Source organism: Camelus bactrianus, chromosome 5 (genome assembly GCF_048773025.1).
Source record: "Camelus bactrianus isolate YW-2024 breed Bactrian camel chromosome 5, ASM4877302v1, whole genome shotgun sequence".
Classification (NCBI taxonomy): domain Eukaryota; kingdom Metazoa; phylum Chordata; class Mammalia; order Artiodactyla; family Camelidae; genus Camelus; species Camelus bactrianus.
Window position 1 is genome coordinate 40,733,633 of NC_133543.1, and position 14,940 is coordinate 40,748,572.

Genomic DNA, 14,940 nt, shown 5'->3' on the forward strand with positions numbered 1-14,940 from the left:
CTGAACCAAATAATTTCTCATTTTTACAGGCTTCACTTCACTTTTCTCACAGTGAATAAATTGCAACTTATTTCCATGAAATTCACAGATGACACAGATCTTTATTTTGCATAAAGGCATAAAGAAGTGTCTAATATCTTCAATATTCATCTGCTAAGTGGACATTTGCATTGGGTTAGAACGGAAAAAGAGCCCCAACCCTCCCGCAGTGACAGCTGTACAAAGGGATGACATCTGACAGCTGTGACAGTGCTGAAGGGAAACTCAGATGACTCGCAGCATCCATGATCCAATTACAGCACACATCCCTCTGACAGACCCAGCAGCTTGACTCCAGCGTTTGGAAGGACAGTATTGATCTCTTGTCAGAAACCAGTTGCCTGCCTGCAATTGTGCGCTGCTGAACTTTGAAAAGCTATAGTACCCTCTTAAATGATAGGGGCAGTCAGGTTATAGTATTCAGGTACAAAGAGAGGTGCAAAGGGTATCTGCTAAATGCTCTAAACTTGAACAAATCATAACAATATGACAGTCCAATCATACTCAAGGAGCCCAGCTGATCTAGCTGGCTACTGTCTGTGCTAATGGAGAGACAGCTCTTTGTGTTTAGTGGGATGATCTTACTTGATGAAAAGGCCACTGCAATTAGTGCATACTGTTGGCTGTGCTGGGTGACAGCAGCATGGATGGTATAATGGCAGCTGCCAATAACCCTAACTTCAAGAAAACAGACAATTAGGCCTTTGATCCTAACACTGTTAGTCCCTCTACTCTGGACCTCTGCTCGGCTTTTACTGTAAACCTCACAAGGGCAATGTGGTACAACCGCACCAAACAGAACAACTTGGTCAAGGGGTCAATTACCTTTCTCCCCTTGCCTTCTGCCTGCCTTCCTTAAGGGGGGAGAGAGAGGGAGGGAGAGAGAAAGAGGAAGAGAGAGAGACGTGCAAAATGTCACAAACATAAATATTTCCTTTCAACTATAGTTTAAAACAAGTTAATATATGCTCATAGCTGTTTTAAGATGCAAAAATTTTAAATACATTTTAAAACTAGGGTGGTAAAAACAAGATGCTAAAAGAGCTTTCTAATGGCAAGCTATCTAATGTTATAAGATATATGTAGGACTGAACGTTAAGAAATTAGGATGAAATAAAATACAAGGATGTAACGTAACAGGACGGGGTATATTGCCAATATTTTATAATAACTTTATGTGGAGTATAATGTATAAAAATATTGAATCACTATGTTGTACACCTGAAACTAATACAATAACATACATCAGGTATACTTCAATAAAAAAGACTGTATCAAAACACTAAAATAATAAAAAGTTATCTCCAGTTTATCTGTATTATTTTAGGACTGGATAAAGATAGATGAAACATTCTGAAGACTCAGAGTGTACACAAAATTTATAATGCACAAATATTTTACTGCTTTTCAGCAAGTGCAGCTCCAGAACAGGCAGAGCACTCAGGTAGCAGTAAAACAAGTTATATTAAATACTGGAGCACACGTGCATTTGCTCACATACACACACTATTATACTAGTATGTATCACAGATCTTTCTATACTATTATACTAGTATAGAAAGATCTGTGATTAGAAGAATTAGTGCTTGCTTCAGCAGCACGTCTGCTAAAATTGGACCTATATAAAGAAGGCATGGCCCCTGTGCAAGGATGACACCCAAATTTGGAAGAATTCCGCATTTTAAAATGAGTATTCTTTATATACCTCAAATCTGGAACTTTTTTAACTTTGAAAATTTTTTTTTCTGTAATTGTTGAACAGGTAATAAGTATTCCTAACTCTAGGTAGGCGGATAAGAAATAAAACCTCACAGGAAATATTGACTGTCAAATTTCATTAAATTGTAACTTTTAAAAAAAGAAAAAGGAAACTTAGGTCTATGTCAATATCAGATCCTTTCTAATGGCAAAAATACAATGGCAAAACTGGAAAACTGACCTTATATAAAATATAAATATATATATTTTAAATAGTCAGATATTGAAGAACAGTTTGGTATTTTTAAAAGAAAAAATACAGTATGGAAACTAGGCTTTTGTAAATGAACAGAGAACTAAAGATCAAAAGATGAAAAAACAAACTTTTAGAGAGCTTTAAAGCAGAGAAAAATTAAGATATAACAATATCTAAGATATAAGATGACAACCAATGTGCTTTGGAAATACAAATTATTAATGACATGCAAAATACTCCTGTTCAGTTGAATGTAAATTAATGCTAATCAAAACACATACAAGATCACCCTAATATAAACTGAATAATATAAAATTATTGAGAGTGTGGAGAAACAGACATTCTCTTTATCTTGATAGGAGTATAAATTGTAGCAGTCTTTCTTAAGATTAATTCAGAAATATCTATCCAAAGTGAACATTACTTTAATCATAGAAATTCTTCAGTGCACAAAAAACTGTATGCAGTAAATATTCATTGCAATATTATTTACAATGAGAAAAAAATTAAAACAGCCTAAACATCCAGTAGGAAGGGATTAACTATATCATGATACATACATAAAATAAAATAATATACAGCCAGTAAAAAGAATGAGATGGATTTACATAAGCTAATATGAAATTTTTCCTAAGATCTAAATACAGCATTACCTTATTTGTATGAAAGCATACACAAAACAAACATGTACATATGGATATTTGTGTATTAATGCCTATATTAATTTAAGATATTTAATTACTACACATATGTGCTTTATGTATATTAACATTGCTAGAAATAGCAACAAGAGACTGGTAATAATAGTATTATGAGCTAGAGATAGTAAAAGGTTCATTTTTAATTTATATTACCTTACACTATTTGCATATATATATTTCTTTGATAATTTTTAAAATTAGTTAATTAAATGTGTTTGCAACTAATATAAAACTAGCCATGAAAGTCATTCATGTAGGTGGAAGATACACCAAGAAGAAAAAAAGGCACATTCCCTAAAAGTAATGCAGGTTTAGGGATTTAAAATTATAAAGCAAGAACTCAAACGATTTGTACTCTTCATTCCTTTAGCAAACATTCATTAGACGTCCATAGTAATAATTCAGAGTTAGGCAACCTGGGAACATGAGGAGCAATGAATAGTGTGCCTGCCCACAACAATCTTATGGTCTAGTTGAGGAGATTTAAAAAGAGGAGTACAGTGAAGAATGCTGAGTATTATGGGCAGCACAGGTGGTTTACAGTACAACAGGTGGAGACATCCAGGCATAGGATGTCAAGGAACCATTCCTAGAAGACTCTAGATTTAAGTCTCAGATGACAGATGAAGTTAGCCAAGTGAAGCAAACTCGAAAGCCACAAGATTTTAAGTGCAGGAAACAGCATGGGCAAACGAAAAAGGGAGCAGGTAGGCAGTCCAACATGACTAATTCTTAAAAAACAAACAGATTAATGGTGAGAGATAAATCTGGAAAGAAAAGTAGATATCTCAAAGGAAAAAAGGGTGGTTTTTGACCAAAAAGACCTGCAAATTTTCCAGAATTTTTCATTCACCAAACTACTAGATGCAGTTGTTCAAGTATGTTAAAAGAATGAGAATTACTGGACTTCACGTTAAAATAAACAAATTCTTAGAGTCCAATACAAATTCATCAAATTGAACCAATTGAGGTATAACAAGTATCTCAGTGATTGTTATTATCTGACAAGTTTAGAAAACATTGGTAGGTGAGAATATCCATGATGATATCTTTAGCCAAAACGTGATCTACCTGAGAAAAATCAAACAGCCCAAATCAAAAACTTCATTTTTGAATTTATTTCTATAGTGACAAATAGTAAATAAAATATATGACAATCTTAATTCTTCCATGAACCTGTTATGAGATAATAGTTTACTTTTCTTGACAAGTCAAATAGTTATATTTCCCTGGAAGCATCTAGTAGAACAAAGAAAGTTCATAACCTCTATTCATCTGACTTTTCAGTACAATTTATTACCAATTCAAATTATGAGATAATATGAACTAATATTAGTTTTACCTCCTTTACTAAAGAGATGAATAACTTCACCAATAATAATTGACTATATTTTAATGGTATCTGTTTCCTATAAGTCTGAAATACAGATCTCCTAAGGCTAAACAACAATAAAGAAAGAAAATATATTTCTAGCTTCATAACAGTCCTCAAGATGGGGTGAGCGTGTTGGTTTGAGTATTATCATTCTATGGTCTAATTCTAGGCATTGAATGATCTCCTTCTGGATCATTTAACTTTGTTCTGCTCCATTTCAGAAGAATGTGCCCTTAAACCTGTCTATCTTTCAAATACCTGTCATTGGTTAGAAGGAAAGTGAGGGAAGACAGTGGACAGTTTCATAGAAAAATACACAACTATTCAATGTAACAAAAACTTAAAAGAACTCTATGTCAGAAACACAAAACCATAAACCAAAGTTCAAAGGTGTTGCACTTTATTGGAGATCAATATGAAAAGAGAAATAATAGGTTAGTGTGGTGAACATAACAGAAATATATATCCAAGGCACAGAATAGTGAGGACCATCTGATGGGAAAGTAGGGAAGAAGAGTATATTTATGAATTTAAGAGTATTCTAAATGATAAATGAGTTCATCAGATTTAGAGGGGATTGGGAGAGGTGAATTCTGAGCAGGAAGAGTAGCATGCTCGAAACACACATGGAAGTGTGCACATCAGAAAACTGTAACTATAGCATTTTAGTATTGATGGAATGTATGTTTTGAGGAGAAGGAGCGACTCAGTCCTACTGAGGCTTTTTTCAATTTTGGAGTTACAAACACAGCAACATTATGGTGACAATGCATATCGAACTTAGGAAGCTGTTAAAGAGGCTGAAACAGGTCAATAATATCCCCCAGCTTATGGTTCTCTTCTTGATCTAGTTACTTTGCGGGGAAACAAGTCTATTCTGGTAACCTGGAGACAGTGCATGTAACCACATAGACTACACAGGCGATGCTTGACCACCATCTGATGCAAGTTTTGGTGAAATGCCCTGCAAATACTGATACATGCTAGACCGTTTCTCATCTGTAGTCCTAGCGTTAGTAGCATGCAGATCTATCTTGCCCCCATTTTAAGATATAGCTTCAGGTTTCTCTGTGAGTCTATTAAACTGCTACGTAACATACTTTGTGGATTCACTTGGGCTCATTGTCTCCTCACTGGCCGAATCTATGGAAGTGTGGCAAGTAAACATAGCAGCTGCCACCACAGCATAGTTTATGGGCTGTTTGATCACTTTACAGATTTAATAGTTAGTCTTAAGGTCTATGGGAAATATTGCTCCCACTTGAGGGAGAAATTATGTTTGAAGACACAACTATCAGTAATTTTCAACTAATGTCTATAAAATATCTTCTATACAGAGAGTATACAAACATTCTATTGTGTAGTATGTTAATTCTCATCACAGAAGTCATACTATAGAATAGTATGAGATTTAAATAACATTTAATGAATTAACATCTATTGGACACTTACATGCACCAGCCACTATTCTAAGAGTTTTACACAAACTATCTATTTCACTCCTCACACTAACTGCTTTATTAGTTCATATTTACATAAGAGGAAATTGGGGTTTGGAGAATTTAAGTAACTTCCCCATAGTTAGTACAGAGCTAAGTTGAGCCAGAGCCAAAGTTGAAATAGAGACAGTCTAATTCCAATGCTCTCATGTTTAACCACAAGGTTGTTCAGCCTCCCCACTAACCGTGCTCACACCAAGTCTGATTTGTGCACACATCAGTCTTTCTTACTGTGGATTTTTATGCCAAATAAAACTGATCACTCCATGTGATCACCCATTTTCTCAGAAATACCACTTTCTCTAGTAACAGTCACTTAACCAATTAGTCATTTTTTCTACCAAGTTTAGTTTACATGCTAATACAGGAGAGGCATCAACACTTCACCTGGATCCCATGTTTATCTTTCACATGATATTTAAACATTTTAATAGAAATGTAATTTAAATTGCATTATTTAAAAAGAATTCTATTCATTTAAACACATCACACTTATTTAAACCAGATATAGACCTACCCTTAAAAGGAACGTGGCAATGAGTGGTACCTAGTACTCGATTCCTACCTGTCCAAAATCAACATCAAATATTGATTTGTGTTGCCAGAAAAATACTCTAAAGATCGTATATTATTTTCTGTGGGCTGTTACCTGCTTTCAGCTTTTCAAGAACAAAATTCCAAGGAAAACTTTCCTTACTATGTCCTCTGCATAGTAGGGCCATGGTAAAAACAGCTGCACTTCTGATCTCTGCCATTTTTTATGTCCTCTGTTTGATTAGACTTGGGTTATGCAATCATCATCTTTTGAAACAACCCTGTATTCCCCATGAACACAGAATCCCATGAAAATCAAGCAAAATAAAATACAAATGAAAGGAAAGCATTTCCAGAATTAATCTCTTATTTTACAATATTTACCAGAGTTTTTATTTAATTAATGCTTATATATGTAAACAAAAGTTTATTCTTTTGTGTTTGTTTCCTTTTTAAAGCTTATTCTTATTTTTGTTTTTTTAGTAAAATAGTCTTTTAAATTACGCCTACATACTATATTTTTCAAGCTATTAAGTATTTTCCTAACTAAATATAAAACAAAATTTGCAATGAAAACTGCAGGAAATTCAATATAGAATTTGTGTTTGTCAATCAAGCAGAACAAAATTTTGTCCCCCAAAAAGTCTTTGCAGAATTTACCAGTAAAGAGATTCAAAGAACAGTGAGAGATGAATACTTACCAACAACAAATCTAAAAAGCAATATATAAGAAATGTTTTACATGGAACATTTTGTTATGCATATGAAAGAGATGAAGTAATTATTTAAATTCTTAAACATTAAGAAATAAAAGAAATAGCAATGAAGAATTGTGAACTAGATGCACATGAAAGAGTTACTCTTTATATTTTCTATTGACTTTTATAATTCTTTATCAATGTCATTTTTACAAATGCTCATATCTGAAAATTCATAAAGGAGCACACACAGGATGATATTTCGCTATTGTCCACCTCAGCTTTAGAGTTAATGCATAAAGTCATACTAATTTAAATGACTATAACAAATATCTTAGTGCTTTGAAAATTGACAGAATTAGTTTTACATATTTTTATTCATTTGTTTCAATTTACGAACTGCAACCCATGGCCTCTGAGTACATGTGCATGATAAAATTATCAGAAAATAAATTATAAATAGCCATCGGTGACCTATTTCATAGCCACTGAACTTTATCAATGGCCTGACCCAAGATCCCAGGCCTGAAGGCCAATCAGCTTGTACGCTGTCAGTTCACAAGATGAAGAAATTTCTAAATACAATCCCCTACTCGAAGAACTGCCAACCTCCAGTTTGATGAAACTGAGATTCACTGACTGCTGTCTGTAGTAGCCATAAAGCAAATTTTAATTGCAAAAATATAAAAGCAAAATTTACTACAGTGAGCTTATGGAACCTAGTTTATGCATTTAATTTTTTCTAAATCAATTTATAGCAATAAATATAATTTGATAATTCAGAATTTCTATTCTGAAAACATGTTTCAAGAAATGTTCCATTTTAATAAAGGTCTTCCTGTTGACAGAATTAATATAATAGCAATTGAAATGAAAGCTATAATGAATTCTGAATTTTTCAGAAAAATTACATTTTCCACATTTCAATAAATTGACTAGAATTCTGAAAAAAGACTAAACGGTTACTTGAAATTTTGAAATAAAGGGAAATGCTTTCATCTGTAATGTTCAATGATGGCATCTATTTTTTCCTTCCTACGTTCTTCTAATGTTTATGACCTTTACAACACTTTGATGTTATTTAAAAAGTGTTAAAGATTTGCTTATCTAGGGCCTCATTTCCAAGAACATTGAGAAAAAAATAAACAAGGCTATGAGGGGAAGAAAGAACAGGAAAAGAGAGTGAGAGTCAGAAAAAATTTCAAGTCCTTCTTTAAAAACTAATTTAAGTGAAAGTGGAATACCTGAAATAGACCAAAACAAACGAGGAAATAATAATGAACTGAGAAAAACTGAAGGTTAAAAAAGAGTGCTACAAGTATCACTATATTTAAAAATTTTGACATATTAAAGTCAATTTTTTGAGGAGGTGGGGCAGAGATGGGCAATGAAAGAAGACCTATCCTAAGACAAATGGTTGTATGGGATGTAAAACACCCAGGAAGTCAATACAATACTGAAGATGAATAAAGTTAGAAGACTGATGCTACCGATTTCCCAAGACCTACAGTAAGCAGGATGGTGTGGTATTGGCTAAAGAATAGACAAATAGTTCAATGAAACAGAATAGACAGCCCAGAAATAGACTGAAATAACTGGTCTTTGAAAATGTAGCAAAGGTAATCCTGTTGTCTAACTCAGGTTTGCCTGCCTGATGCATAGTGAGGCCAAACAAATCGAAAAGTCAGAGTTTGGAGCAGGGAAAAGTTTATTGCAAGGGCCATGCAAGGAGAATGACTTGTGCTCAAAAGACCCAAACTCTCCGACGGTTTTCAGGGAAGAGTTTTTGTTTTGTTCTGTTTTTGTTTTGTTCTGTTTTTGTTGTTATTGATGTATAATTGATTTACAATGTTGTGTCAAGGAACAGTTTCTATAGACAAAATTTGGCGAGTGGTCTGCTGGGTCTGTAACCTTCCTCTGGTTGTTGGTAAGGTAATGGGCTGGTGTTACAAGAATCTCAATCGTCAGCTTTCTGCTTCCAACCAATCTGGGGTCCAAGTGCTTGTGCTCAGCCTGAAGTTATCACCTCCACTGCCTTAGTTCCCATGGAAGAACTCAAGAGAGATGTATCAGCTTGTTATATATTTCCCTTGAGGAGAAAGTAGGACCCTGCCCCATTGTTGCACTATTGTTTCTTGACTGCCTTGCCTTTGTTTCTATATTCCTTCACTCCTCTAATTAGTAACTGGTTGAATCTGCCCTTTGATACTCAGGGAAAGTCTAGGAGGCTGAAACACTTTTCTACAAACAAGAAATCTCTGGCTAGAGGGTTATTCCTTAAGAATTATACCTACTAACATTCTAAGATATTTCTATTCCCCAAACCACATAAATGTTTTCCTGTAATCTTTTCTCTTTATTATAAAATACACTGGTTATTATAATATCAATATTGAATCTAAATAGAGCAATAATACCAATAAATCTGTAAAGTTAACTTTTTTTTTAAACTCCCTTGATTTAAAGTATTGCTTCTTATTCAATTCTGGCTCCTCTCACCCCAAACATCTGTGATGATATAAAGCCAACATAACACTAGATACTTATCTAAGAAATACTTTGGTTACACTAAGTCCAGTAAAGATAGAGTACAATCAAGATTGAGATCAGAGCATCATATATGAGGGAACCCAAAGCACAAATCTTTTATGTAGAGTAAAAATCTGTACACTGACAATGACCTTTACTCCTCTTGAAAGAGGAAATAGAAATAGTTATTTTATCTGCAGGACTAAAGCTGAAAATATATAAGCAGAATTGGATATCTACTGCTGATTATTATTCAATCATTACTAATTTACATTATTTAACTGAGAACCAACAATGGAATGAACACTGTCCAAGTTTTATTTAGTATATAAAAAGTTTTGCATTAGTCATAATGTGGTCAAAACTACAAACAGGGGAAAACAATAATATATTGCCAAGGTGTTAGCTATTATTTTAAAATGTTATCCGTTATCTATTTTGTAACAGGACATTCTCAAAATTTAGTGGCTTAAAACATTAACAAATTACTATTCCTCACAAATCTGAAGGTTAGTTATATAGTTCCTCTGCTGAATTTGCTGTCATTGGAGGGACTGCTGGTTAGGATGTTCAAGATAACTTCCCTAACTAATCGGGAATTTGGTTCTGGCTCAGTTTTCCCCTATGTGAGACAATGGAAAATAGAGTAGGAAATATTAACTAAAAAGATAATAAAATAACACAATATAAAGAAATATGTAAGAAATGACTATATCTATATCTGCAAATAAAAATAATATTTATATATTGCTTAGCAGTTTTAGAAAGTGTTTTTAAGTATAACACTATTTGATTGATTTTCACAATAACTCCATGAGGGAGAGAGAAAGGGTATTATTATCCCTATTCTACAAATTGAGTTCAAATATTTAAGTGATTATTCTAAAACCGTACTTGTGGTAGGGACAGATCTAGAATTCAGCTTTCCTATACTTAATAATCAATCCATTATGTTTCAATAGTAAGTAAATTGTATCTCTTTTGTCCAGTGAAAAATTACTTAGAATATGCTCATTAGGATATTTTCTGGACTTTTCTTACATTTCTTACTGTTTATGGTCACGTTCTATGATTTTTATTTATTGGATGGTAAACATAGGAAGAAATCTCAGGAAGGAGATAGCTACAGAAGGAGAAGCCATAAAGGCTATATACATAAATGCCACCTAAATCCTTGTTTTCTCCCTAATCTGTACGTGAATGAGGAAGATTTCAAGGTGAAATGCCATTGCTGTAAAGCTGAAAACTAAGCAGAGTTTTCACATTTTTTTAAGTAGATGAGACTTGAATTCGAGTTAACCAAGTTAACTGCACAGCAGTTAAGAAATAATACACTTCAAAAGAATATAAAGAAGAAAGATTTTACAATGTATTATCTAAAATGCTCATTAATCAACTAAAAATTACTAGAAAAAACCTTAAAAATAAAAATTATTAGATGTTCAAATATTCGCAACATTGACATATCTCTAGCCTTGCTGACAATGAAAAATGAGAAAAAGCAATATAACCATCATCAAAAATGAAAAAGGAGAACATCACTACGAACTTAGACATTGCAAGGTTAAGTATTACAAATAATGCTTTGTCTGTAAATTTGGCAACTTAAAAGTAAAGAGACCAATTCCTTGAAAGACATAAATGAACAAAACTCACTCAAAAAGAAACAAATACCTAAATAGTCCTCTCTATTTTTTTTTAAAATAAATTACTGTTTAAGAACCTTCCAACAAAGAAAACTTCAAGCCCAGATGATCTCACTGACAAATTTTCCCAGACAACCAAGGAAGAAAATACAATTCTACACAATCTTTTCTGGAAAACTGAGAAAAAAGCTCTTCAAAAATTATTTTATGAATCCAGTATTAGTCTCATCTCTGATATCAGCACTAGACAAAGACTTTGCAAGAAAAGAAAACTATAGGCCACTATCACTAAGAAGCATAGATGCAAATCTTATCAACCAAACACCAGCAAATCAAATTTAATAATATATAAAAATCATAATATATCACAACCAAGTAGTTTATCCCAAGAATGCAAGGCTGATTCAATATTCAAATATAACTCAATGTAATTCACCATATTAATAAACTAAACATACACACACAGACACACACACACAAATGTGGTCAATTGATTTTTAACAAAAGTGTAAAGGCAATTCAATGGATAAAAGACAGCTTTGAATGAAACAAGGCTGGAAAAATTTGATATCCCTAAGAGGGCAAAAAAGGACCTGAACCCATACCTCTTACCATATACAATATGAATTCAAAAATGTCATAGAGGCAAATACAAAATATATAACTAAAAATATTTTAGAAGAAAATTTTGGAGAAAACCTTCATATTCTTGGTTATGACAAAAAGTTTGTATATATGACACCAGAAACAATATCCATTAAAAAATGACAAATTGGACTTTATCAAAAATATAAAGAATGTTTAGTGAGTGATCTATTAATAAAATAAAAAGACAATTTATAGACTAAGAGAAAATATTTACAGTCACATATCTGTTAAATGACTTGTGTCTAAAACGTATGAATTGCTCAGAATCCAATAATTAAAAAAAATCCTATTAGAAATGAGAAAAATATTCTAAAAGACATGTATTAAAGAACCATATGCATAGCAAATAAGCACATAAGATATTCAACATCAATAATCAGTCATTAGGATAATGCATTTTTTAAGTAGAAATTGATAAGTTGATTCTAGCATTCATGTGGAAAATGGAAAAAATGAAAGTGAACAAAACAATAACAGAGATTAAAAGAGCAAACTAAGAGACACATTATCTGACTGTAAGTCTTAATATAATATAATAAAGCTACAATAATTAAGAAATCTCTACATAGAGTCCAGAGATAACCCAACATTTATATAGTCAATCGATTTGACAAAGATGTTAAAGGAATCCAAAGAAGGATATAAGTTATTTTCAAGAACTTTGCAAGAATAATTGGGTATCTTATATGGAAACAAAAAATAAACTTCAACTCCTACCTTAGACAATGCTTAAAAATAAATTTGAGGTAGTACAAATTTGGCTTAAACAAAATCAAAATGAAATTCTACAGTAAAACATGGGAAAATATTTTTAGCCAAAGGATGGGCAAAAATTTCTTAGAAAGGATACAGAAATAATATTTCTCAAAGAGAAAAGCAGATAAAATAGAGTTTATCAAAATTTTAACCTTTTTTTAATCAAAATACTCTGAAAAATTTGTGAAGCATATGTCTGATGAAAAAATTGTACCCAGACTATACACATTTTAAAAACCCTGTATCTCAATGATGGATTTAAAAATAAAAAACAAGATATTTGAATAGACCCTTACACAAAAGCCATATGAACAGACATACAAGCAGATGAGGAGTAATTAGTATTATTGGTAAATTAGGGAAACAAAAATTATAAACATAATGAGATTCCAAATCTCACAAATTATAATGGATAAAATTTTAAAAGATACCATCAAATGCAAGGAAGAATATGGGGCAATTGGAATGCTCATAAATTGATAATGGGAATGTAAATTAGAATAATAAGTTACAGGAAATTTGGCAGTTTCTTATAAAATTAAACATATACCTATGATATAATCTCTATAATTCCACCCCTAGGTATTTATCCAAGAGAAATAAAAATATGTGTTCACAAAAACTAAAATAGCTGTAGAAACTTTGCTCATAAAGGCAAAAATTGGCAATATTAAATGCTCACCAACAGGAGAATGGATAAGCAGATTGTGGTATATGAATGAAAAGAAATTCATGAAATTAGCTTGGAATGAGAGGATAACAACTGGAAAGGTGCCCAAGAAAACCCTCTGAGGCCATAAAAATATTCTATATCTTGATAGGGATGGAATTACATGAATGTTTACTTTTGGGAAAACTCATTGAACTGAATGCTTAAGATTTATGTATCCTACAAAGTAAGAACAGTAAACAAAGATCAAATTCCTTTTTTGTAGTCATATGACTTAGTAATTTTGAAACTACTTTCTATATATTCTAGGCTTGAGTAAGTAAGTAAACATATTGACAGTAACAAGAGTCCAGTTTCTCACTTTTGGAAATTTAAAATATCAGTATGAACTCATGTTTTATAGGAAAGAGAAAAAAATAAATGGATGGATGTGAAAATGTTACTGTGTATGTCATATGCCCACTTAAGAGGGCCTAGAAGCAATGACACAGGTATCGATGAGCACACCTATCACCCTGATCTTGGTGTCTAAATACCATTTTCCACTAAAGGTTGTCAGGTATTTTTGAAGAAAAAGCTGATTCCAGAGCTGGAATATGGAAGTTAACAGTAAATCTGAAATGTCTTGTACTGTCTTCAATGAGAAATTGAAAGGGGACAAGTCAAAAGGACACAAGAGCCAAATCTGCCTATTGAACAAATCTGATCTTAATTGAACATCAGAAACAAATAACAATATTAATGCAATACAATCTATTGCACAGAATAAAATTCATGATCCGGCCTAATGTAAATAAGTAAATGTATAAATAGATGACTATAGTTTATCAAGCATTCATAGTTTTTAGCAGGGAGGTATCTATTTAATCATACTGTTGAAAATAGAATTTCTTACAATTCACTTTGAATCTCTAAAACATGTACCACTGTGCTTACACATGGTATGAATTTAATAAATTTTTTGAAGTCTAGGAATTAAACACAGTAAGAAAAGCAAATGATATTACATTCATTTAATGGCCTTATTTTCAACATAATATCCTATTATACATTTTACAATAAATGTTGAAACAATTTATCCAAACTGCGTGTTTTTAATCACCCTATGAGTAACAAATTACCTGGTCAGCCATATAAAAAACTACTCCTCCAAGCAGCATCCTTCCCTTCTGATGCTTTCTATGATAGAGTTTCCAAATATTTCACAAGAGGATCCCATATAGAGAAAATGAGACCCACACTGCCAGAAATGGGACACCAGGGAGCTTATGGGGATATTAATATATGTGAGTCACAGTAAATTAAACTAAGTGAAGAGCTGTCACATAAGGCATTGTGTCTACTGATTGCATATGAACTATCCTGAATGAATTGCCAGCTCTCACCTATTCACTCAGCATCAAACCAGGAAACAGTAACATTTGCTTCTAGTTGCAGTGGCAATGAAGAACTAAATCTGAGTTGTTTTTTTGTTTGTTTGTTTGTTTGTTTTTATAATTTATCTCTTGTTAATTCCAGGTTGGTGAGATTTTTTAAATACTTGAAGTATTTCACTTCACTCTATTCTGAATTGCATGATTTCTTAAGAGAAGTATGCTGTATTTCTTATTTTTTTTTCCTCCAAGAAAAGTCATTAATTTTCAGTTTACTAAATTTACTTTTTGTTGTAATAACAGAAGTGATAATTTCCAAGCTCTTTACATTTAGAAGCTGGAACCAAAAGTTCCTGAAATATCTTTTTTTAATAAGAAAGTACCAAGAACAATTCTATGAAGATAACGTTGAAAACTCACATGTAACAGATATTTTTCTAAAAATATATAACTTTCAAAAAATTGACTAACAAAGAAATGGGAAGTATAATGAAAATTATACTAATAAATGTAGTTAG

At 32.3% G+C, this 14,940-nt stretch overlaps 1 long non-coding RNA gene and 1 other non-coding gene across 2 annotated transcripts in view; one reads left to right on the top strand and one right to left on the bottom strand.

The window, feature by feature from the left end:
• Positions 1–14,940, bottom strand: part of LOC123613200 (uncharacterized) — a 124,264-nt gene that overhangs the window by 68,035 nt on the left and 41,289 nt on the right. The gene's annotated exons all lie outside the window — the stretch shown is intronic.
• LOC123613211 (U6 spliceosomal RNA) lies at positions 1,622–1,723 on the top strand. The gene has a single exon (XR_006720564.1). It is a non-coding gene; the product is annotated as a U6 spliceosomal RNA (small nuclear RNA).